Source organism: Lepidochelys olivacea, assembly GCF_965140295.1.
Source record: "Lepidochelys olivacea isolate rLepOli2 genome assembly, chromosome: 2".
Lineage (NCBI taxonomy): Eukaryota > Metazoa > Chordata > Testudines > Cheloniidae > Lepidochelys > Lepidochelys olivacea.
Genome location: NC_140412.1, coordinates 254094199 through 254119044, shown reverse-complemented (window position 1 = coordinate 254119044; position 24846 = coordinate 254094199). Strand labels below are relative to the sequence as shown.

Below are 24846 nucleotides of genomic sequence, written 5' to 3'. Positions count from 1 at the left end.
CACCAAGGCTTATAACTTGGCCAAATTTTGGTGGATTTTCATGGGGGATGGCTGACATAAGGGCCACCCCCACCCACATTTCAAGTCCCTGTTCCACAGCATGTGCGAGGATCATGTTGCCAGAATTTTTCAATATGGGCAAAACAATGCCTTTTCCCCTGGCCTTGTTCTCAGTATGGCTGAACTACTTTGGCTGAAATTTTCCCCCAAAATCCAGGTGGAAGCAGACACCTGGCATGTCAGCCCAAACGATTAAAGTTTGGCAAAGTTAGAAGCAACTGAAAAGGGGTCTTATAATGGGAAGGGTCGGGCAGCCTTAATAATAGGCAGAGCTATCAGCCCCGCCTATGGTGTTTGTGTAATAACATGTCAGGGGAGGTGTTTTCCATCCGGTAATCAGTTAAAATAGCCAGGGTGACCCTTTCAGTACAGAATCAAAAGCCACCCAAAAGACAAGACATTCAATCCCCATGTCAGCCTACTTTAGGGTGACTGGACATTAAGTGTGAAAAATCGGGACAGGGAGTGGGGGGTAAGAGGTGTCTATATAAGACAAAGCCCCAAATATCAGGACTGTCCCTATAAAATCAGGACATCTGGTCACCCTAGCCTACTTGCCTCCAACCCAGTTGAACAAAAATAGCTGGACTGGTTAATTAAAAAGTCATACTAGTCAAACCAAGGAAGGGATCTGCACACACACACTGATAGATTACCAGGCAAATTCAGAAAATGGGGTTTCCTGACAGACAAGAGCAGTGAAATCAGGTTCTGACCCTGAAAACTCTTGTTTGCATGAGTCATTCTGCTGAACTGGCAGGATCAGACTAATAAAAGGAAAAGAAATAGTGACCCACACTAATTCCTCTAGTTTGGGCCATAACATACTCTGCATCTTTGTTCAGAATTCCCACCCATGTTATGTCACTTGGTACAAGTGTAGAAATATATGGCATTGTTCCTTTTTCAAATGAAAATGGTAGGTGTTTATCCAAATCATTAATCCGATTTTAAAGCCCAGCAAAGGATGGGGTCCATTTCGGAAAACCCAGGTGACTTCAGGAAAACCAGGTTATGCTTCACTAGCTTGTTAAAATTCTTTGAGTTTTACTGTCAGTGTAAAGGCTGCTGTAATGAAACTGAACACTACACAGTGCTAGGATATTCATAACGCTTTTAAACACAAATCCTTGGTTTCCAATTAAAATAACATCTAAGGGCAGAGCTATGGAGCCGGGAGATATTAGCGCAGTGCTTTAAATTAGACTAGTGCTAGAAGCAGTAATGTTTTGTTTCCTTTAAGATTGTCAGAAAAACTCCACAGAAAGCAGCATTGGGACATGAGCTTTGTTACTGTTTATATTAACAATGTGCATAATGACACTGAAATCAAGGTTTTCAGGTTTGTAAATTATGCTAAAGACCAACAAATGATAATGAGCTTTGAAATTGGACTCCGAAGTAATATCTAAATGGCAAATGTGATTAAATATAGATAAACAGAGAACAATCAGTCATGGAACAAAGAACCAAAAGAGGAATTGCAAAATGGAAATGTACTGCTGCATACTGCCAAGAGAAAAGCTTTGGGAGTGCTTGTAAGAGGGGGAGAAAATCAAATCCAGGATGTCCTAGCTCAGGCTGTGGTTTCTCTAAAGAAGGCAAACAGGATTGTGGGTTGTGTTGCTAGAGAAATATAATTATACAGTAAATCAAAGGAAGTGGTAATACAGTGTTTCTATATTAGGTACTGGTTACAGGTCACCTAAAGTGTCTGTCAGTATACCTTTGGAAGAATATAACTCCTTCTAATGGGGCACAGCATGGAAGGAGTGAAAAGTTACACATCTCAAAGCTTTGAGTTATGAGGAAAGAGAATGAAAATTAAGCTTATTCCTCACCACCTGTGATTAAAGGCGACCAGGCAACAGAGATCTTAAAATTCTCAAATGAGATTGATGAAACTGCATCAAACTAACACTTCCCCCCACGGATATGATAACCAAGAGGGAAATGCATTCAACTCAGAAAGCTAGCGTCTAAAGGGAGTCCTGCATCACACTGGGAGTGGAGCTGTACACATAAGGGAAAATGGACATACAGTGTTCAGCAGTCATCTACAGTTGTGACTTGCTCCCCAGGAGGACAGATGTTGTTTGGATTGTTGTTGTTATTAACTACTTTTATTTCACTAGCATCTTGAGGCCCCAACAAGTTAGGGCCTAGGAAGAGACTGCCCCTGCAGCAAGGGTTTACAAACTGATGGGACAAGATAGAAGCCAGACTTACCCATGGTCAGTGGGGGAACCAGGAACAGAACTCAGATTTACTGACTACTAATCTGGTGTGTCTGAGTCTAGGGTCCTAGCCACAGACCCACATTGCTTTGCTAAGGTATAGAATTGGCTGTAATTTGATCCTGGGGTCTAGTCCCACCTTTTCCATAGCTTCTTGAGTAACAATCTGTATCTGCAAAAAGAAAAGGAGTACTTGTGGCACCTTAGAGACTAACAAATTTATTTGAGCATAAGCTTTTGTGAGCTACAGCTCACTTCGAAAGCTTATGCTCAAATAAATTTGTTAGTCTCTAAGGTGCCACAAGTACTCCTTTTCTTTTTGTGAATACAGACTAACACGGCTGCTACTCTGAAATCTGTATCTCCATTTCTCCATCTGTCGAATGGTGGGGATGGTATTTCCCTGCCTCCCAATGGTACTGTGAAGCTTAATTCAGAGTATGTAGAGGGCTTAGAGATCCTCAGAGGACAGGTGCTGTATAAATACAGAGTATTATGCATGGATTGCCAGCCCTCACTAGATCCCACTCTCTTTCCCATGTCACTGCTATTCATGGGTCTTGCACGCAAAGTGGATAAGGACCACAATGCAAAGGACAGGGAATTAGAAATGAATAAAACTAAAATTCCAGATATGGTATTGCATAATGAATGGTGACTTTCTTCTTTCTGAAAACTCTTTCCACTTCATGTTCAAATCAAACCAATTCATTTATTACCGTCTCTAAAAGAAATGCCTATTCTGCCCCCTAGATCCTAATTGCTTTTCAGATTGTGTATATCATTAGTACAGTATATCTTCATTTATGTAGTAATTGAAAGTTCAGTCATTGTTATACTCACCATTCTGTCAACATTTATTAAAATAGAGCAATTAACTATTGTCTTAAATGGAGTTTAGAGGTAAGGCTCATTGGGTTTAGACTCATTACAATTAACTGGGATGATAAATGTAAAAGTATTTTATTGAAGCTTTGTACAGAAAAGTTGTTCGAACTGATTATCTAGTGTAAATGGTCTTTCTGCACAGTGCGTTTAAACTAATGTTTTTTCTGGACCTGTTTAATAATAAAACTCTGTAACTCTAAAATGGACACTGAAAAACAGTAAATCTCACAACTGCTCATGTAGCATTTGAAACACCATGCATCTTGCCCGCTGCAAACCATTGTCAGAAAATGAGGATTAACTCTGCTGCTTTTCGAACGTACTCAGACTTTCAATCCCTGCGTCCATTTCATTCTTCATCCTGGCTCCTTTGGCATTTGATTTTTCATTATACTAGTTATGAAGACCATAGTTCAAAATGGTCAGAGCAATAGCACAGAAAGGTTATTCTTCTTCTATTCCCTTGGCAAGTGCTCTCTGTGTTACCATAAATACTGTTCTGTCAGGGTTAATTGGCTCCAGTATCAGGAGGCCAATGAATTTTCAGGTTCCACAGCCCTACAAAGCATGGTACAGAAAATCCTCCTTCACTCCCATACGTAATGGTTAGGAATCTGTTACTTTTTTTTCTGTGGGTCATAAAGAGCAGCTGGTCAAACTTATGGGTAGGATTTTCAAACCTGGATGCCTGACATAAAGCACCTAAATCTAGCTTTGGCATGCAGCATGGCCAGACTTTGAGGCTCAATGCCCATCATTTTCATTTAATTTAATGGGAGTTGTGGGTGCTCTGCACACCTGAAATGAAGGTCATTTTCAATTAAGGTCCATACCATGGGGCTAGGCCAGGGGTGGCCAACCTGTGGCCCCGGAGCCACACGCGGCTCTTCAGAGGTTAAGATGCGGCTCCTTGTCTAGGCACCGACTCCGGGGCTGGAGCTACAGGCACCAGCTTTCCAGTGTGCCGGGGGGGTGGGGGGGCTCACTGCTCAACCCTGGCTCTGCCACAGGCCCTGCCCCCACTCCACCCCTTCCCGCCCCCTCCCCGAGCCTGTCATGCCCTCGCTCCTCCCACTCCGAGCCCCCTGCACTCCATGAAACAGCTGATCAGGAGGTGCGGGGAGGGAGGGGGAGGCGCTGATCAGCAGGGCTGCTGGTGGGCAGGAGGCGGGGAGCTGATGGGGGCTCGCTGACGTATTACTGTGGCTCTTTGGCAAGGTACATTGGTAAATTCTGGCTCCTTCTCAGGCTCAGGTTGGCCACCCCTGGTCTAGGCCCTGATTCAGCAATGTGCTTAAGAGCATGCCCCGCTTCAAAGATCTGAGTAGTCCCATTGAAGCCCAATGGGACTATACATGTGCTGAAAATTTTGGCATGTGGCAAAGTACCTTGCTCAATTGGGGTCTTAGGTGCTTAGTTTTAAAATATTGGCCCCAGCTCTTATAGTGTGTTCCAACTATGGTAACAAAGTTGTTGCCAGCTCTATATCAATGCTCCAGACTTCATTAAATCAATATGGAAGACATTGCATTTGCTTCTCTCTTTGAAAGTTTCTAGTCTTTCACATAACTTCCAGAACTTTACTTAATTACTTTCCCTCATTTAAACAGACCTTTCACTATTAAAACGGTGGGTGGGGGAGGGGAAAGCAGTAGGGATATTACTAATACATAAGAAACCAGAGACTGGAGAAAAACAAAACAATGATCAAACTCAATAAAAGCTCCTCTAATGGTCAGACCTTATAATGTAGTCTCTCTGTCTCTGTCCTTTCACAGGCTTCATAAGTGCTTTGGAGGTCTGTGAGAGATCCAGACAGTATGCATTCTTGGATTCATCTTGGGAGGAGCATATTGCAGCAGCTCAGATCTCATTCGACAGGTAGGCTACAGCAGCAAACTTTCTAATACTCCTTTAGGGCAGAGTAGAAAAGCAATGGGAGGGGGGAAGCCCCTAGATCTGTCCTCTTCCCCACCACCAACACACACACTGCAAACAAACTGATGTGCCGCTGGTGAAGGTTGTGGGTGGCTTCTTGAAAGCTGCCTGTCTTCTCCCACTCTGCCAATAAGTCTTGAGGACTCCCAGAATGGTGTCCAAAATTCTGCTATTGCAGTGCTCGCTCTGGCCTGTCCAAGGCCCTGACCAAAAAAATCAATGGGAGCTTTGTCATTGACTTCAGTGAGGTCGGGATCAAGCCCAAAAGTGCACAAGTAAAACCTGTCAATTAAGAGAACGACCTTGTTCATCATAAAAATATCATTGACGACCTAGAAAAGTTGCCTCTGTTTTCACAAATCTGAAATGTAAAAGATTTGTGTGTCTGCCAGGTACATTTCTGATGCTGAGCAAGTGTTCAGTCTTGAGGAGACACGCTATGTGACAGTGGTAGTTTTAACAAATAAATTGGTTAGTCTCTAAGGTGCCACAAGTCTCCTTTTCTTTTTGCAGATACAGACTAACACGGCTGCTACTCTGAAACCAGTGGTAGTTTTGTTATGCAAGACTCTGGGGACCTATGTGGGAAGCAGGAGAATTGACTCTCAGCTGTGGTGTCTGACAGGAATCAATTCTTGATGCAGAGCTGCTTCCTAAGAACTGGACACTGATGGAAAAAGCAATTGCCCTGCATGCTGTTTAACCATCTCTGCTCCAGGGCTAGTATAAATAAAACAAGTTACACTTGGCAGTATTCCCAGACTGCATCACTGATTTTTTTCCAGTGGGAAATAGACCTGCAAAGCCCCAGACATCTGCTACCACTCAACAGAGGAAGGAGAGATAGTTCACAAAAAGAAAAGGAGTATTTGTGGCACCTTAGAGACTAACCAATTTATTTGAGCATGAGTTTTTGTGAGCTACGGCTCACTTCATCGGATGCATACCGTGGAAACTGCAGCAGACATTATACAGATCCAGACATTATACACACAGAGATCATGAAACAATACCTCCTCCCACCCCACTGTCCTGCTGGTAATAGCTTATCAAAAGTGATCATCAAGTTGGGCCATTTCCAGCACAAATCCAGGTTTTCTCACCCTCCACCCCCCCACACACACAAATTCACTCTCCTGCTGGTAATAGCCCATCCAAAGTGGCAACTCTCTTCACAATGTGCATGATAATCAAGGTGGGCCATTTCCTGCACAAATCCAGGTTCCCTCACCCCCCTCCAAAAACCACACACACAAACTCACTCTCCTGCTGGTAATAGCTCATCCAAAGTGACCACTCTCCCTACAATGTGCATGATAATCAAGGTGGGCCATTTCCAGCAAAAATCCAGGTTTTCTCACCCCACCCCCACCCCCATACACACACAAACTCACTCTCCTGCTGGTAATAGCTCATCCAAAGTGACCACTCTCCCTACAATGTGCATGGTAATCAAGGTGGGCCATGTCCAGCACAAATCCAGGCTTTCTCACCCCCCCCCTTTCCCCGGGACACACACACACACACAAACTCACTCTTCTGCTGGCAATAGCTCATCCAAACTGACCACTCTCCAAGTTTAAATCCAAGTTTAACCAGAACATCTGGGGGGGGGGGGGAGGAAAAAACAAGGGGAAATAGGCTACCTTGCATAATGACTTAGCCACTCCCAGTCTCTATTTAAGCCTAAATTAATAGTATCCAATTTGCAAATGAATTCCAATTCAGCAGTTTCTCGCTGGAGTCTGGATTTGAAGTTTTTTTGTTTTAAGATAGCGACCTTCATGTCTGTGATTGCGTGACCAGAGAGATTGAAGTGTTCTCCGACTGGTTTATGAATGTTATAATTCTTGACATCTGATTCGTGTCCATTTATTCTTTTACGTAGAGACTGTCCAGTTTGACCAATGTAAATGGCAGAGGGGCATTGCTGGCACATGATGGCATATATCACATTGGTGGATGTGCAGGTGAACGAGCCTCTGATAGTGTGGCTGATGTTATTAGGCCCTGTGATGGTGTCCCCTGAATAGATATGTGGGCACAGTTGGCAACGGGCTTTGTTGCAAGGATAAGTTCCTGGGTTAGTGGTTCTGTTGTGTGGTATGTGGTTGTTGGTGAGTATTTGCTTCAGGTTGCGGGGCTGTCTGTAGGCAAGGACTGGCCTGTCTCCCAAGGTTTGTGAGAGTGTTGGGTCATCCTTTAGGATAGGTTGTAGATCCTTAATAATGCGTTGGAGGGGTTTTAGTTGGGGGCTGAAGGTGACGGCTAGTGGCGTTCTGTTATTTTCTTTGTTAGGCCTGTCCTGTAGTAGGTAACTTCTGGGAACTCTTCTGGCTCTATCAATCTGTTTCTTCACTTCCGCAGGTGGGTATTGTAGTTGTAAGAAAGCTTGACAGAGATCTTGTAGGTGTTTGTCTCTGTCTGAGGGGTTGGAGCAAATGCGGTTGTATCGCAGAGCTTGGCTGTAGACGATGGAGCGTGTGGTGTGGTCAGGGTGAAAGCTGGAGGCATGTAGGTAGGAATAGCGGTCAGTAGGTTTCCGGTATAGGGTGGTGTTTATGTGACCATTGTTTATTAGCACTGTAGTGTCCAGGAAGTGGATCTCTTGTGTGGACTGGACCAGGCTGAGGTTGATGGTGGGATGGAAGTTGTTGAAATCATGGTGGAATTCCTCAAGGGCTTCTTTTCCATGGGTCCAGATGATGAAGATGTCATCAATATAGCGCAAGTAGAGTAGGGGCTTTAGGGGACGAGAGCTGAGGAAGCGTTTTTCTAAATCAGCCATAAAAATGTTGGCATACTGTGGGGCCATGCGGGTACCCATAGCAGTGCCGCTGATCTGAAGGTATACATTGTCCCCAAATGTAAAATAGTTATGGGGGGGGGTGAGAAAGCCTGGATTTGTGCTGGACATGGCCCACCTTGATTACCATGCACATTGTAGGGAGAGTGGTCACTTTGGATGAGCTATTACCAGCAGGAGAGTGAGTTTGTGTGTGTATGGGGGTGGGGGGGTGAGAAAACCTGGATTTGTGCTGGAAATGGCCCACCTTGATTATCATGCACATTGTAGGGAGAGTGGTCACTTTGGATGAGCTATTACCAGCAGGAGAGTGAGTTTGTGTGTGTGGTTTTTGGAGGGGGGTGAGGGGGTGAGAGAACCTGGATTTGTGCAGGAAATGGCCCACCTTGATTATCATGCACATTGTGAAGAGAGTTGCCACTTTGGATGGGCTATTACCAGCAGTAGAGTGAGTTTGTGGGGGGGGGGGGTGGAGGGTGAGAAAACCTGGATTTGTGCAGGAAATGGCCCAACTTGATGATCACTTTAGATAAGCTATTACCAGCAGGACAGTGGGGTGGGAGGAGGTATTGTTTCATGATCTCTGTGTGTATATAATGTCTGCTGCAGTTTCCACGGTATGCATCCGATGAAGTGAGCTATAGCTCACAAAAACTCATGCTCAAATAAATTGGTTAGTCTCTAAGGTGCCACAAGTACTCCTTTTCTTTTTGCGAATACAGACTAACACGGCTGTTCCTCTGAAACCTGAGAGATAGTTCAGTGGTTTGAGCATTGGCCTGCTAAACCCAGGATTGTGAGTTCAATCCTGGAGGGGGCCATTTAGGGATTGGGGCAAAAATTGGGGATTGGTCCTGCTTTGAGCAGGGGGTTGGACTAGATGACCTCCTGAGGTCCCTTCCAACCCTGATATTATATGATTAACAATAATAATATCCTATGCAATTTTTAAAATCAAATTGTCTGTTCCTTAAAAGGTTTTGGCGCAATTTGAGTATAGGCAGCATATTAGCAGCATATTCCATTTCAAGTTACTCAATAATGATCACTCCATCTAAGATACTTATCTGGCCCCAATCACTGTAGTAGTAGCTGAGCCCTTCACCAACTTTAACATATTCATTCTCACAACACCCCCATAAGATAAGGCAGTGCTGTTAACCCATTTTACAGAAGGGAACTGAGGCTAAGTGACTTGCCCAAGGTTCCACAGGATATCTATGACAGAGCACCGAACCCAGATCTCTGGCTAGCACTCTAACCACTAGCCAATCCTTTTTCTAATGTTGCATTACTCTATCGTGTAGACACAGCAACAGCATCATAAGGCTCAGGAATTCAGGATTCTCTCAATAGCCTTCAGATGTAGATTACAGAATGTGGGACAAGTCTATGAAAAGTCAGGACCATAGTACCAGTATGGGAATGGGCGTCACTGCTTAGCAAAGCCTCTTCCAGTGGCAGCGGGCATCGTGGGTGCCAGAGCTGGTGCTGTTCTGCATATTCATTGGGACTTGCCTAAATTCACTGATCAGCTGAATGACTTTCTTGCTGAACAATAATTAATAAAATCTAAATTGCTTCAAAATTATAGGCAGAGCTTTATGTCTCAGAGCAGCAACAGGAGAAAAGATGATATTTTTCATCTGTTTAATGGACAGGAACTTGAGTTAAAGATTTCATTCTCTTCAAGACAATTATGGATAATACCCATCTTTTATTCTACTCACATTTTTATAGAATGTTTTTCATATTTTAGAAACAAAAGGGGATAGTGTACAGAACAGACAGATGATAATAGTGGGGAGAAGACAAAGACATGTTTGTGAGAAGTGGGGGAAGAGAGGGAGGAAAAAGACTGAATAAAATCTTGGGCTCCGTTGAAGACAATAGGAATTGTGCTATTGACTTCAGTGGGATCAGGATCCCACCCTTTGTGTGTGTACACATACATCTGAATACTGGCAGGGGGAGACTTTTCAAAGGCAAAAAACAAGAACTAGATCCCAACTCCTAATGAAAGGCAACGAGAGCTAGGTGCCAAGCTTCCATTTGTTCCTTCAAAAACCCTGCTAAACAGGGAGCAGGAATTGACTTTTAAAGTGTTTTGTACGGCGCTGAGCACAATCCAATCCTAACTGGAGCCTCTGGGCTTTGATTAATCAACACTGTATGGTATTGTTGAGAGTAACAATACTGTATAGTATCACTGAGAGTGAACAGTACTTGAAGTATAACTACAGAGGTTATATTATGTTACTTGTAGAGCTGGTCAAAAATTTTCCAGGGGAACAGTTTTCCATTGGAAAATGCTCATTCAACTGAATTGAAACGTTTTGCAAGGACATTTCAACTTCATTGAAAACATCAATGTTAAATTATCAAAACATTTCTATAATGGTTGAAATGTTTCGTTTCGACTTGTATATTATAACAAAAAAATCATTTCAACCTTATCAAAATAAAAAATATGATTAAAGCAAAATATTTCAGAATATTTTGTTTTGTGAAAAATTCTGATTTTAGCTTTTCATCTGATTTGGGATTAAACCAAATTTTGGACTCGAGGAATGTGCCATGGGATCAAAATTCCAGTTTTTGGACCAGCTCTAGTTACTAGTGTGCTGAAGGGGCAAGGTGAGTTAATGAGTTAGCAAACCAGAAGTTAGAAGAGTTACAGAGATTCATCCCCTCTCAGAGAACAGATGTCCAGAAACCTTGTAAACCTTCGTTAGTGAAACAAATATTCTGTGCAGTTTTGAATGGTTTTGGTCATATGCCACTGCATTGCTGTAACGAAGAGAAGAATTTAGCGCTTTCTAGGGAACATTCTCAGCACCATTTGCCTCTGTTCTTGAGAACCAAAATCACTGAAGCCAGCAGATTCATAGTTGTAGCAAATACGAATAAATGAAGCCAAGCTACTGGCTTCAGCAGTAAACTTCCTTCCAGCATGCCTCATTCCTCTTGTTTGGAAGAGGAATTTATATAAAATACAAAGAATCAGACTTGCCCTATCAGCCTGTGAATTCTCTTTAATCCCTGTAAATTATTCCCTTTCTCCAGCTTTCAGAAAGGCATATCATAGACTGTCTACTCTTGACACTTAGCCTTGTGTTAAAGAAATGCTAGATGCAGGTGTGGGCAGCTTTGATGGTCTGTTATAACCGAGGCATTCTGTATTTATAAAACAGACTGGAGGATTCACTGAATTACTAGATTAAATATTTCATATCCAGCTCAGAATAGAGTGACCGAAAATCATTATTAGTTATTATCTGTGAAATGTCCAAAGTGAATTGAGACTTTGTGGTCTCATCTAAATCCCTAACGGACTATAATCCCTAAACATAGGGGTTGAGATGCATTGAAATGACGTAATATCATCTGTAATTAGGTAGCTTGGAATAGCAAAGCTACGTCAGCCTGCAATGTAAATCCTGCATTCATCAGGCAATGTTTTTATACAGAATAAAGAGAGAGCAACAAGGAAACCACACAATTTAAAAAAAGAAATTGAACCAAATACTTCTATAGCTCCAATTCCCCGCCATCCCCCCGCTTCTCTGTTTGTTTCCTAGTTTGAAGTTGAATGATAATGTTTAACATTGGCTTTTATTTCAATAAATAGCACCTCCTTCTCATTAGAGGTGATTTGAATAACTCAGTTATGAGTGTCAAGAAAAGGAGAGCAGTACCACATTAATTTAGATCTCCATTTCATGCACATTTAGATCATTGCTGACTTCAGCATCTTGGAAATGAATATGTTCCTACTGGTTGCAACTTATATGGCTGGACATCTGATTATAAAAGGCTTTTTCTCAGTCTTTCATGCTATTTTTTTACTGCTAGCATTGATCTTTGTTCTTGACTTTCATGGGAATGTTGACAGTAAAAGGGGAGTTTTGCATGAGTTAGGATTGCAGGCTCCAGCCCGGAGCGCTGTTTCACATTGCCTGCTGACATTTCAGTCACTCTGCTGCATTTTCACTGTTCAGTATCCAATCCAAGATTATCTGTGTCCATCTGTTATCTGTCCTGCTGCTTACGTGACCTGTGTATCACCCTACATTTATTTTCAAACCTAGTTCAGTTTTGTATCCATTCATTATTTGAGCTTTGTTACCTCTGTCCAAAAACTTACAGCACACACTTTCCTCTAACATGTATTTTAAACAAGAGTAACCTGCAGATTATTATAATAGAGGGATGTGTGTATATGTATTTAAATCATGTTACGTGTTTTACACTGGGTTACATCACCTCCCCGGGTTTATATTACCCTTGTGCTAAAGGGGCAATGGAATCATAAGAGCCAAATGATTGCAGGATGCAATGCCTCAGGAAAGCCAGATGGTCATCGCATTAATCTTTGCCCATGAACCTGTAATACAGCCCCCTTGTGCATATGCATTATGATACAGTCCTTAATTACATGATTGCATACTATTTTTCCCACAGGACCCCTGCCTCATTCAGTGCACAGAGGGGGCCTGCTCTGGGGATGGAGCAGGGCTGTGCGGTGAAGGAGAGTTATCTGTGGACTTGTCTCCTCTTCATTCAATTTGGATGGCTTTCCTCCTCCATGCTTCATGGATACAAACGTAGGCTCCCTGTTCTGGTGCTCAGCCCAGACCTGCAGTGACAAGGAAAGTACTTCTCAGCCCCTATGCAGATGGAATCTTCCGGAAATTTAGCTGTGAAATTCTAGCAAGCACCTGCTGAACATGTGCAAACTGTGACTTTTCAAAGGTATAAACCTGGCCACATTTGGGTAGATTTTCATGACTGCAACAAAAGGCACATCCCTGACACAAAGGCCACCCCTTTGCTAAATGTCTTGTCCAAAGCACATGTGCTTAAGAACGTCTCAAAAAAGAGGTTGCCAGAAGTTTTTGAACAATGTTTTTTCCCTAGCCTTGTTCTCAGATGGCTGAACCAAACAATTTAGACGGGGGCAGACATCCAGCATGGAAAACTTTTTCCCAAACACTTTAAAGTTTGGCAAACTTATAAGCAACTGAAAAGGTAGGTCTTATAATAGGAAGTGTCAGACATCCTTAATAATAGGCAGGCAGTACCAGCCCTGCAGATGTTAATGATTGCTATTGCTAATCCATTTAAAGGGGGCATCATACTTTCTTCCCCACAACAGCTTCCACTCACTAGTGATACAGAATGAGGTCTGTGGTCACACTTTGCAGGGGGTGTGGTACTATCTGGTCCCACGTGCCTGCGTTCATGCTTCCCTGCACATTATGCTCAGGGTGCAAGCTCCAGAATTCTAACTGCTACTTGTAGAAGTCAGGAAGGGCATCCTGGCCTCTTTCCTTTCCCACCCCACTCCAACTTGTGCACCTGTGCATGAGCAGGTGGATTCTTGCCCAGCATGCAAAGATGTCTCTGCATTTTTGGAAAACAAAGTAGCATCTCCACAACACCAAACTAAAGGCAACTTTTCCCGCCCCCAGAATAATTTACAAACCATTGCCCGTCTCAGCCAGAGTATTACTGAAGCCGTCAAGAGAAAGGAATCCATGTAGAAACATCACTTTGCTGGGAAATATAAAACGGCAACAAATGGGTCCCTCCTCAGCATGTCCAATACTTAATATAAAATGATGTACAACTAACCTGCAATGAGTTCAGTGCAGCAGCTCTCTTCTGGGCTGCCTAATAGCAGGTATTGTGCTTGTTCTGAAAAACAGAGCTTTTAAAAACAGTGAATGAAAAAGCTATGTGGCATATCAGTTGTCAATGTGAGCATGGTTGGGAAATGTTTTTTTCATTCCTAATTATTTCAACATAGCTTTAACTCTCTCCTCACCTTAACATGTGTCTTCCAACCTATTGGCTCTCTTGACAATTAAATTTATCAAGTCAGTGACTGAGTCCTTTCCACTTTATTTTCTCCTCTTCTCTTGATACCTTTGCCCCTCTCTCCCTATGCATAGTCTGTTTCTCCAAACCCATCTTACACCCAATATCCGATTCATCTGCTCTTAAGCCGCCTCTAGAGAAAGTTCCTAGTGACTTTATGGATGTCTCCCACAATGAGTTTGTCTTGTGCTCTTTCATCTCTATTTTCTTTGTCAAACAAACACTGTCTTTCCACCCACATTAATTTCCACACCAACAAACCACATTGTCACTTGCAAACCTTTCTTAACTCTTTTTTTCAAAAACAACAACAAAAAACCAAAATCTTGTCAACATCTTCAAAAGAAGATTGACAAGATCCACCAAAATGTCCTCTTTCATCCCCTCTTCTTTCTCTCTCTGACTCTAACGTCTCTTGCTTACTGTCTTCCTCCACACTATAGACTTCACCCTGTCCTGGCTTCTGAACTCCCTTCCCTCCTCTTTATCCTCTCTCTCCCCCACTCTTCTGATTCACCCAGTCAGAGTTCAAGTATGGTCTGGTGTTCCATCCCCACCTGCTTCTCCAACTAATACCACATTTCTAAATTCATTGTACATGCCAGGTAAAACAATCACTTTGAGTTCCTTGTCCCCACCACAGTCCTGAATCCCCATCCCCTTCACCAAGACTGCTTTCAGCAAGGTTTTGAATAATCTCTTCCTGGACAGATCACAGGGTCTCTGATCCCCATACTCTGACACCTGCTGCTTTTGACACTGCGTGATGCTCTTTCTCAACAACTTGTGCTCTCCAGACTTCCACGCTATTGGCTTCTCCTAGTTCTCCACATATGTCTGTGGCCATTTCTTCAGTCTCTCTTTCAGTGAGTCCTCCTGCCCTCTTCTACTTTCTGTGAGAGTCTCCTGGGCCACCTCTACTTCTCCCTTCACATTTTTCTGTGTGATCTTATCAGCTGATGTGGCTTCAGTGACTCTTTATACTGATGACTCACAAATGTACCTCTGTACTCCTAACTTATCTCCCTCCATTCAGTCTTGCAACACAGTCTCTGAGAGCATCAGGGTCAACTTAAACACAAGATGACCCAAAATGGACTATTTTTCCTCCAAAGCCTTCTCCTTTCTCCATTTTCTGTCATAGTTGAACACACCACCAGTCTCCCTACTGCCCAGGCCCACAACCTTTTACTCTCCCATTTTCTCTCACCCCACGCATCCAAGCTGTGTCTGAATTCTGCTGTTTTTTCCTCCATGGCAGTCATCATCATGGCAAAACTCAAAGGGGCATAGCTTCCTTGCAGATCAAGTGACACCATGATCGATCTCTAGCTAGGTCCTTGAGATGGCAATAAGGCAGGGTGTCCTACTGAGATGGGCCTCTTCTTCTCTTGATTAATACATGGAGTCTCCATAGAATTATTGCTGAGAAAGCACTTCATACAGGAAATATGCAATGTGTAACTGATTTCTCTGTGTTCTGCACATTCAGCAGAGTTATTTGAACTTAACTGTTGCAGGAAATGCACTGAGTGTGGTCCAAACATTTGTAAAAACTAGGTCAGAGTCTAGCACTTCTTAATAGTGTGGCAGAAGTCCTAAGGCAGGAATTTTCCAGTTCCTACTAGACATTATTGCCTATTAAGATGATCTGTTGTAACCGCTGTTCTTCCCTTAGGAAGCAGTAGAGAGTGACTCTTATAAATTATCTGAGTTGAGCTCTAGGATGAGTAAATATATATGGTAATCCTGAAAGTATCATTTTGCACCTCACTCCTTTTGTTTTAATCATGGTTGTAAGACACTTATTTTGCAGGCGTTTTCCATCATCAGATCTGTGGGGCTAATAGCAGATCTCTAAATGTGATATATGCATTTTGACGGGGAGGATACAGAGAACATTTACATGGAATTGATTTTTAAAAAATAAATAAGCCAAGGTGTTTGTCACCCAGACAAAGAGACAGCTGTGTATTGTACAGCTATGTCACTGCTTCTTAAACTGTCTGTATTTGAAAATCAACGATAGAGGAAGGTGCAAAATCCCTCTGGGCTTCCTGCCATTCTATTATTTTAATCATGCTGTAACTTCATGTTCATTAAGAATACAAAAGGATTTTCAGTTATACTAAGGCCCCTTTACACCACGCTGTAGAGTAAAGGGCATTATAGTGAGTAGGCCTGTCACAGGAGGGCTGGCCCTTTTAGAGGAGTTTGATTCAGCCCCACCTATACCTAGTCATCTTGTTTTTGGGTGATTTGGGGTTGGGGTGGTAGTTGGGTCAGGTGACCAGGCATCAGTTGGGGCGTTGCTTCTGATAAAAGGCAGCCAGATCACCTGGGAAAGACAGGCAGGGTATCTAGAGAGGCTCAGGAAGGGGTTCTCCACACTCACCACAGGGAAAAGCTTGGCTACACTTCCCTGTAGTGAGGGGCAGGTGCAAAATTTCTTAGTAGGGAATTGGTGGCCATGAGAAAGGGTCTGGTCCTTCCAGAAGGAAGTAGCCTGGATTGGACAGAGCAGATGGATAGTGAAGGAAGTTGACACTTGTTTAGGAATCCAGGCTGGGACATCCAGTGAGAATGGGAGGTAGTCCACCTTCTCGTGCACTGGGCTGCTGAGCCCTGTGAGGGCACATAGACCAAACAGGGCAGGACCCAGCGTGAGGCTGCTGGGCATCTGTCCAGTTTGTGTTGAACTGTGCTGTGTTAATAATAAAGTAGATCCTGGCAGGGGTGGCCACTTGACTTGCATGGTGTCTGGGGCAGTTTTGAGAACCCCAAGAATGGGGAAACTAAGACAGCAGCAGGGTCTGATGCTGGATGAAGTGAAACCTTGTTACACAGCCCTTGTCTATTACCAGACGGGTGTAAAGAGGTGATAGCGCAGCTGTCCCTCTAGACTAGAGAGGAGTCTTTTTCAAGGAGTTGTTTGCCCACCCCAGGCACCTGCCAGCTTGGCTGGCTGGCTAGTCTGGGTGTAGGGCGTGCTGTGCACTCCCCACCCCCTTACTCATAGAGGGGATTAGTGGGCACTCAGTCCTCATTCCCTTCCCCCACTCCTCAGCTAACATAGTAGTTTGAGCAGGGTTAAGCATGTGAGCCCTATTCCTCTACCTGGCTGAGTCAAAGCCTCTGTTCAGAAGGCTAGTCTGGTGGTTAGCACACTAGGCTAGGATGCTGTAGAAGCAGGTTCAATTCCCTACTTTGCCACAGATGTCATGTGTGCAAGTCATTTAATTTTTTGACTCAGTTTCTTGTCTGTAAAATAGGGACAATCATCCCTAGCTAGCAGGGGTGTTGTGTGAGGATAAATACATTCAGGAGTGGGAGGTGCTCAGATACTATAGTAACAGGGGTGATAGCTGTACCACAGACAAGACTGTGACAGCCTAGCCCTTCATTTTTAAATAAAATACAGAACCTTTTCTCTGAATGTCTCTGTTGCTGCTGCAGAGTCCATGCATATGTGCACACACTGTGCAGTAATTTGATTAGGGAGAACAAGATAGTAACAATTAAACAAGTAAAGCTGCATATTTATTCTGTCAATCTGACTTGCTCACGCTTCAGTTGATAAAATTCCACCACTTGAGAGAAAACCCTGTAGCTCAAAGGCATCAGAGGGGGTGAGGAATACCTAGACGAGATTTTGGTTTGTAGGGAGCAAAGCTCCAGTCTTGGAACTTTTGATTAAGATAGGGACCTTTGTGTCATGTCATCCTAATGTGCCCTAATTGACTGCTTGGTTAGTCCGAAGGATAGTGCTGTTCAGTTGATTCATGCAGGCTGAGATTTGCTCTGAATGGTTTAATGAATTTGGGCTCTCTTATTTCAACAGGGAAAAAAAAGTGGGCATAGGTTTGGATCATCTGGATCTGAACCCAGGTATTAATTTGAGGTATCACGTACAAAGATGCTACAGCAAGTATTTCTGGGGGTTATGTTTTTCACAGCTGGAGAGCTAGTTTCATGTTTTGGCTCTGGGCTTATGTGCAATGTGTTGGTTTGCAGGACTCTTTGTCTTTAAAAAGGACATCTATTCATCCGACATTACCATCATACTGTTGAACTCAACTTGGCTGTTTGCTCTCAAGGGGTCCATGCCTGGGATAGCAAGGAGGGTTGCATGTCAGGCATGAGATATACCAGCATAGGAGTGGGGAGGAATCAGAATATCCAACCAATGTAACTGTTCTTCAGCAATTCATTCTCTGATCCATAGAATCCAGTGGTCAAAAATAGGATCTTGGAAGTGGATAGATAATGTAATATAAACCTACTGGCTCTTTCACATAACAGCCATGCCCCACTAACATACCACATTTAAGTATATTCATAACATATATATAAAAGCACTCTCGGGAATATATAGTATTTGCTTAGTAATTGCTCAAGCGCTGCAGAAAATGTACAAGTAGTTTCTCACTTAAATGAATAAATAAAGTGATGGCAAAACTTATGGTATGATCTGATTGTACATACACACTGCTTGTCAGGTGACGCTGCAAAGCACGGCATACCTAACTCCCATTAAAGTTAGTCGAGAGTGTATTTACTGAGGGTAGTATTGCCTAGTGGACAGAACACTGAACTACGACTCAGAATACCTGGGTTCTGTTCCCATCTTTGCTGCTAGCCTGCTGAGTGACTTTGGGAAATTCACTTCACTGCTCTGTGGCTCAGTTTCCCCAGCTGTAAAATGGGGATAATTATACTTTTGGAAAGTGCTTGGAATTGTACTGATGAGAGGTGCTTTATAAGAGCTGGCTATTATTCTACAGCACCTTGCAGAATTGAGCCATTTGTTGTTGTTCATTATTTAACCTTTACATTGTGGTAGTAGATAGGTCTCCATCAGGTCAGTCTCCCATTTTGCACAGGTCTACAAACATATAGCTTCAGCAGTAGAAAACAGTTTACATGGATGTCTTTTACTTTTAATAGAAGTAAATTTATCAGCATGTGCACAGTGTGCCCCACCATTCAACAGCATCCTCAGCCAGATGTGGAGCTGGTAGCCCGCTATTGATTAAAGTCAATTGGCACTCATCAAGGATATGAGACAGTCTGAAATTGACCACAGCTGCATTGCAGGTCATTAAAGAGAATGGCTGCACAGTTGTCCTGTCCTGTTCGAAACAGGAACGTAGTACTCTGCTGTTGAATAGCAGAGGGCTAGAGCTAATGTTCAAAGTATCAGAGTGCTCACACCCCAGGTTGAACTGGCCAATTTTCTGGCAAGTTGTTCTGACTACTGACTTTGACCATCAACTTCCTCAAGTGGTTGCACTATATTAATGACCTGTCCCATGTCACACTGAGGTCAACGGGGTTTGGGTCATGCTGCAGGCACTGGCCATTGAAGAAAGTATTTAACTCATGTCGTGTGCTTGCATTATGCAGATGAAATACACTAGAAACCATCTTGGAAAAGCTCAGCTACAGGCACCACTGACTACAATAGGCCGCCATGAACTTCCTGTCGCTCAAGACTGTGTCAGTTTGAAGGAGGACTGAGCTTGGTAGCTGCAGCAGATGTCATCAGCATAGATCAACTTGCGTGAGAGTGTAGCTGGCACAACTTGCGTGAGAGTGTTGATGTACACATTGAACAGGATCAGTGAAAGAACTGAGCCTTTAGGAAGGCCATTGCACTGACGCTTCAAGAACTACCGCCGTTTCCCATGTGTACTCTAAACCGCCTGTTTTGGAGAAAGAGCTCTACTATTTTGACCACTCAGCAACTTGAGAGAGTTTAAACAAAAGGCCTCTGTGCCAAACTGTGTCATAGGCATAGGCATCAACTCCATGGGTGCTCCATGGCTGGAGCACCCACAGGGAAAAAATGATGGGTGCTGAGCACCCACCGGCAGCCCCTCTATCAGTTGCCCCCTGCAGCACTTCCCATCTGCTGCCAGGCCCCCACTCTCTCCCTGCGCCTCCCGCCCACTGCGATCAACTGTTCCATGGTGTGCAGGCAGGAGGCTCTGGGAGGAGTGGGCAAGACATGGTGTTCTTGAGGGAGGGAGCAGAACTGGGTGGGAAGATGCCGGGGCAGGGGTGGAGTGGGAACAGAGCCTAGGGCAGAGCCCCGGCATTTTGGAAAGTCAGTGCCTGTGGTCATAGGGGGTGGTCAAATCCAAGAAGATGGCTCCAGTCATTAGATTTTGTTGAAAACCATTTTTGATAAAGGTGGTCAAGGCCAGGACTTGATCTCAGGTGCTACGTCCTTTCCTGAACCCTGCCTGCTTGACTTGCAAGACATCCAAATCCGGAGCAATTCACTGGTGTCTGAGTGTTTGATCCTCCTTGAAACACACTGACAGCAAGGATATTTGGCAGTAATTTGATATGTTGTAGGGGTCCTTTTCTGGCTTAAGAATGGCAATAATCTTTGCTGGATGCCAAATACATGGTAAATTCTTCTCATTAGTGACCCGTATGTAGAAGATAGTAAGTCACTCTGATGCCTTTGGTCCAAGGTGTTTAATGATTTCCTGTAAAATGTTATCATACCCCGCCACTGTGCCTGGCTTGATGGAGTTAAGGGTCTTATCTAGCTTGTTGACTGTGAATGGTGCTGGTTGTCTCCTACCCACATTCTGATGTCGCAGTTGGTGCCATTTGTCATATACTTTGCATTTCAATCGCTTCTCCAGCAGGACCTTTGCTGCCTGCAGTAGATGGATTGAAGTATAGACAATATATGAATACATCAGCCTCTTGGGTTGAAATTCACCCTCTTTCCAGGTCTCTACAGAGATTCATCGATTTTAAGTCCAGAAGGGACCATTAGATCCTCTAGTCTGTCCTCATGCATAACACCAGCCATAGAACTTCATTCAGTCACTCCTATACTGAACCCATTTTGAGTGCGTATGTGGTCCATAGGGCTTGTGTGAGCACACTTTCAGGAGGGGTGAATTTCACCCTGATATTGCTAAATTTTTTGAAAATGAAACACTCTCTGGGCTACAAATTTACAAGCATCAAATTCCAAACTCTTCCCTCCCCCTTTTAGCACATGAACACCTTTCCAAGGTGAAGATTTTATGGCACCATCGTTTGAATTTTCAAACTCCTGGGATTGAAAGAAGTGGGTACTGTTTTCTTCCAACCATGTATAAACTTGGCAATAAGCAAGGATGGAAGCTGGCTCATTTAAAGTGCAATGGAACAGTGGCATTTTGTGGCACTTGTCATGCTTACTAATGAGCTGCCTCTCTGTAGTAGTAGGTCACATGCAAGCAGGGATATGCAAGACTTAGTGGACCGACTGTGTCCTGATAGAGAGCACGTGAGTTACATGAACTTTTACTGTGGCATTGTAATGTTTTTGATGCCTATTGTTTGAGAGAACTCATTTAGAGCAATCCTTTGGATCACCTGGGGCTCTTCTCTTTTGGCCCTAACGTGTATGTTTCAGACTACAACCCTGCAGCTGATTCCCAGGGCTGCATATGGGTGCAGATGGTCCATCTGTGTGGACCCAGTTGTATGATCAGGACCTATGTAACCACAGATAGGCAAGTGATCATTATAATTTCAGATGATAAAAATTAGGTAAGTCAGTTCCATACTTGGCAGATCAAATGTTACCTTGAACAGATAAAGTATACTCAACTATAGCCACATATATACACACACACACACTTATATATATATATATATATTAGCTGAACAATGACCATTCATTTCTGGAGTGTGGCACTTCAGACTTCTTCCCCATCCTTCAGGAAAGGTATTAGATCAAAGCTGTGCATGTCAGGGCCTGAACAGAGACTAGAATAAAGTTGAAAGCTAAGTGAAAATCTCCCAGATGGAAGAATTTCATCCTGAGTTTGGATTAATATTAACTAAAACCATTTCTGACATGTCTTCTCTTTAAATACATATATAGTTAAAGACAGACTGAAATACAATATAAGGCCAAACTGTGGAATCTTTAGCTCATGTTTGATAGTACTTTTGCTCCACAAACAGTTCTATTGACTCCAATGGAATGTCATCTTGGAGTGAGATACAAATGCAGGGCAAGCAAGGGCATTGCAATTGCCCTTTCAAAAGCCTGTATTTTAAAAAGCATTTCCCTAATCCTTAAATATCAAAGACTCTTATATCTATTGGGAATCTAACTTTCAGAAGAGATTAATATCATCACTGTCCATATTTGCATTTTTTGAGCTCACTAGAATATCAAAGGGATATGGACATAAGAAATTTTCAGACTTTTTAAAGTGGTTATTAAAACAAAAAAGCAGCTTCCTTGCTCTCTTCCTTTGTGTCATTATGGGAAACATGCTATATTCTAGCATTAGCCTAACTTTGATACTTGGGAAAATATTGGAACAAATTATTAAACAATCAATTTGTAAGCATGGAGGATAATAGGGTTTTGAGGAATAGCCAGCATAGATTTGTCAAGCACAAATGAAGCCAAACAAACTGAATTTCCTTCTTTGACAAGGTTATTGGCCTAGGGTGTAGGGGGAAAGCTGTAATTGTGATAGATCTTGATTTTTAGAAAGGCTTGACAAAGTCCCACATGACATTCACATAAGCAAACTAGGGAAATGGGTCTAGATGAAATTACTAGAAGGTGAGTGCACCACTGGTTGAAAGACCACACCCAAGAAGTAGTTATCAATGGTTCACTGTCAAACTGGGAAGGTGTATCTAGTGGAGTCCCATAGGGGTCAGTCCTGCGTCTGGACCAATTCAATGTTTTCATTAATGACTTGGATAATTGAGTGGAGAGTATACTGGAAGGGGTTACAAGCATTTGAGGATAGGACTCAAGTTCAAAATGACTTTGAAAAATTGGAGACTTGGTTGAAAATCAACAAGATGAAATACTATAAAGTCAAGTGCAAAGTACTTCACTTAAGAAGGAAAAAAATCAAATGCTCAACTACAGAATGGAGTAACTGGCTAGGTGGTAGTACCGCTGAAGAGGGTTGGGGAATTATAGTGGATCACAAACTGATTATGAGTCAACAACGTGATATGACTGCAAAGAAAGCTAATATTCTGGGGGTGTTGTAACAGCATGGCACCCACCTCTCATAAGCATCCCTTCTGGTCAGGCTGTTTGTGGACTTTAAATAGTCTCAGCCCAGGTATTGGGCCATAGACCTAGCGCTTTGTCCCTGGAGGCAATAGTTTTGCCCTCCTGAGCTATTCTGGTCCCAGCTGGGGCACTAAGTGGTTCAGTTCCCATTCTGGGGTTTAATCACTGTCTGATTGTAGGCCAATTCCCCAGTGACCCATGAAGTCCACCCTGTCACAGGTGTATTAACAGGAATGTCTATATAATACACAGGAGGTAATTTTCCTACTCTCCTCAGCACTGGTGAGGCCTCAGCTGGAGTACTGTACCCAATTCTGGGTGGACGAATTGGAGAGCTTCCAGACGAGAGTAACAAAAATGATGAAAGGTTCAGTAGAAAACCTGACCAATGAGGCAAGGTTACAAAAATTGGACATGTTTAGTCTTGAGAAAACAAGACTGAGGGGGAACCAGATAACAGTCCAAATATGTTAAGTGCTATTACAAAGAGGATGGTGATCAATTGTTCTCCATGTCCACTGAAGTTAGGACAAGTATTAATGGTCTTAAGGCAGAATTAGGGTAGATATTAGGGGAAACTTTCTAACTATAAGGGTAGTTAAGCTCTGGAATAAGCTTACAAGGGAGGTTGTGGAAACCTCCTCACTTGAGGTTTTTAAAAACTGGTTGGACAAACACCTGTCAGGGATGGTCTAAGTTTGCTTGGTCCTTTCCAGCCCTACATTTCTATAATTCTATGATTTCTATGATTTTATATTCAAGACGCAATTCTGGGGAAATTACAGCTTCTATTCAGCAAAGCACATAAGCACATGTTTAAGTCTCATTGACTGCAAGGTTAAGCATTTGCTTAAGTGCTCTGCTGAACTAGGGCCTAGTACACCTCTTATTACGCCAAATTAGATAGTATTAAATACACAGGGCTAGTGTCTAACCAAGACTGTGCACTCAGACAGGGACCTAAGGGCATGTAAGATAACACTCTTCGATCAAGGGGAAACGGGGGGAGAATCTTGGCTCTCCCTGTTATGGTGCAGTAATGCACCGCTCCTTCCTATGAGCTGTATCCCAGGGACATAATCTAGCCCAGAGATATCAATTATGATTCTGTGTTTTGAAAGTCTTTGGTATTGTGACTGTGTTTTAATGTGGAAGTTGTGCGTTTCTAAAGGTAAAGTTTCCCATTAATGCATCTCTCTGTCTTTGCCAGTGGAACTAAGGTACACAAGCTTAGTGCCAGGAGATAAAAATTATTGAAAGTAATAGCAGTTGATCTTTCTCCATCTGATCTGTTTTCATTCTGTCTGTCTCTCTCTCTTTCTGTGTTATTTTTCAATGCTCACTCTTGAAAGTGAAGCTCTATCAGCTATCAGGCATCAACACTATCAGAGAGAAATTGTTGAGGTACATCGGTCTGCAATCTTTCTCATGTTGCTTGTTTTTTGTGTGTCCCTTTGCCAACCAGTGTAATGTTTTGTTCTTGTCTGTCACTGTCTCATTTTCTTTCACCCTCCCGGTAATGAATGTGCTTTACAGGAGTTTGAAAGCTACTTGGGATTCTCTGGGTGCCACATAGAAAACAATGGTCTCTCTCTAAAGATAGGCTAACAAAATGCACTATAGTGAGAAAAGGTAACAAGATCTGACTCCTTCAACTGGAAGCTTTGCTCACACTGTGAGACAAATTATTTTTCATCAATTTAGAAAGAATGTTTCTTGCTTAATACATTCCTGCTGCTCTTATTTACTCTGTACAAAATATATATTGTGATCATTTCACTTCTGTTACCTATAGCCTATGTAAGCAGAGTCTGAATGAGTTCTCCCCTGACAGCTAGTTCGGGAGGGGGAGAGACTTCAGGAGCAAACTGTATTTACATGAACACACCTACTCTGTGCAGGTATCTAGCAGACAGGAGTTGTGTAGCTCCAAGTGATCAGCTTTGGCTGGTGTTGGGTTA

At 42.9% G+C, this 24846-nt stretch overlaps 1 long non-coding RNA gene across 1 annotated transcript in view; it reads right to left on the bottom strand.

The window, feature by feature from the left end:
• Positions 1-11648: 11648 nt before the first annotated feature.
• LOC311515415 overlaps positions 11649-24846 on the bottom strand; it is a 51858-nt gene continuing 38660 nt past the window's right edge. The window contains exons 2-3 of the long non-coding RNA XR_014710130.1: positions 13567-13642; positions 11649-12568 (exon numbers count right to left, since the gene is read on the bottom strand). This is a non-coding gene — a long non-coding RNA (uncharacterized lncRNA). The remainder of the gene's footprint in view (positions 12569-13566; positions 13643-24846) is intronic.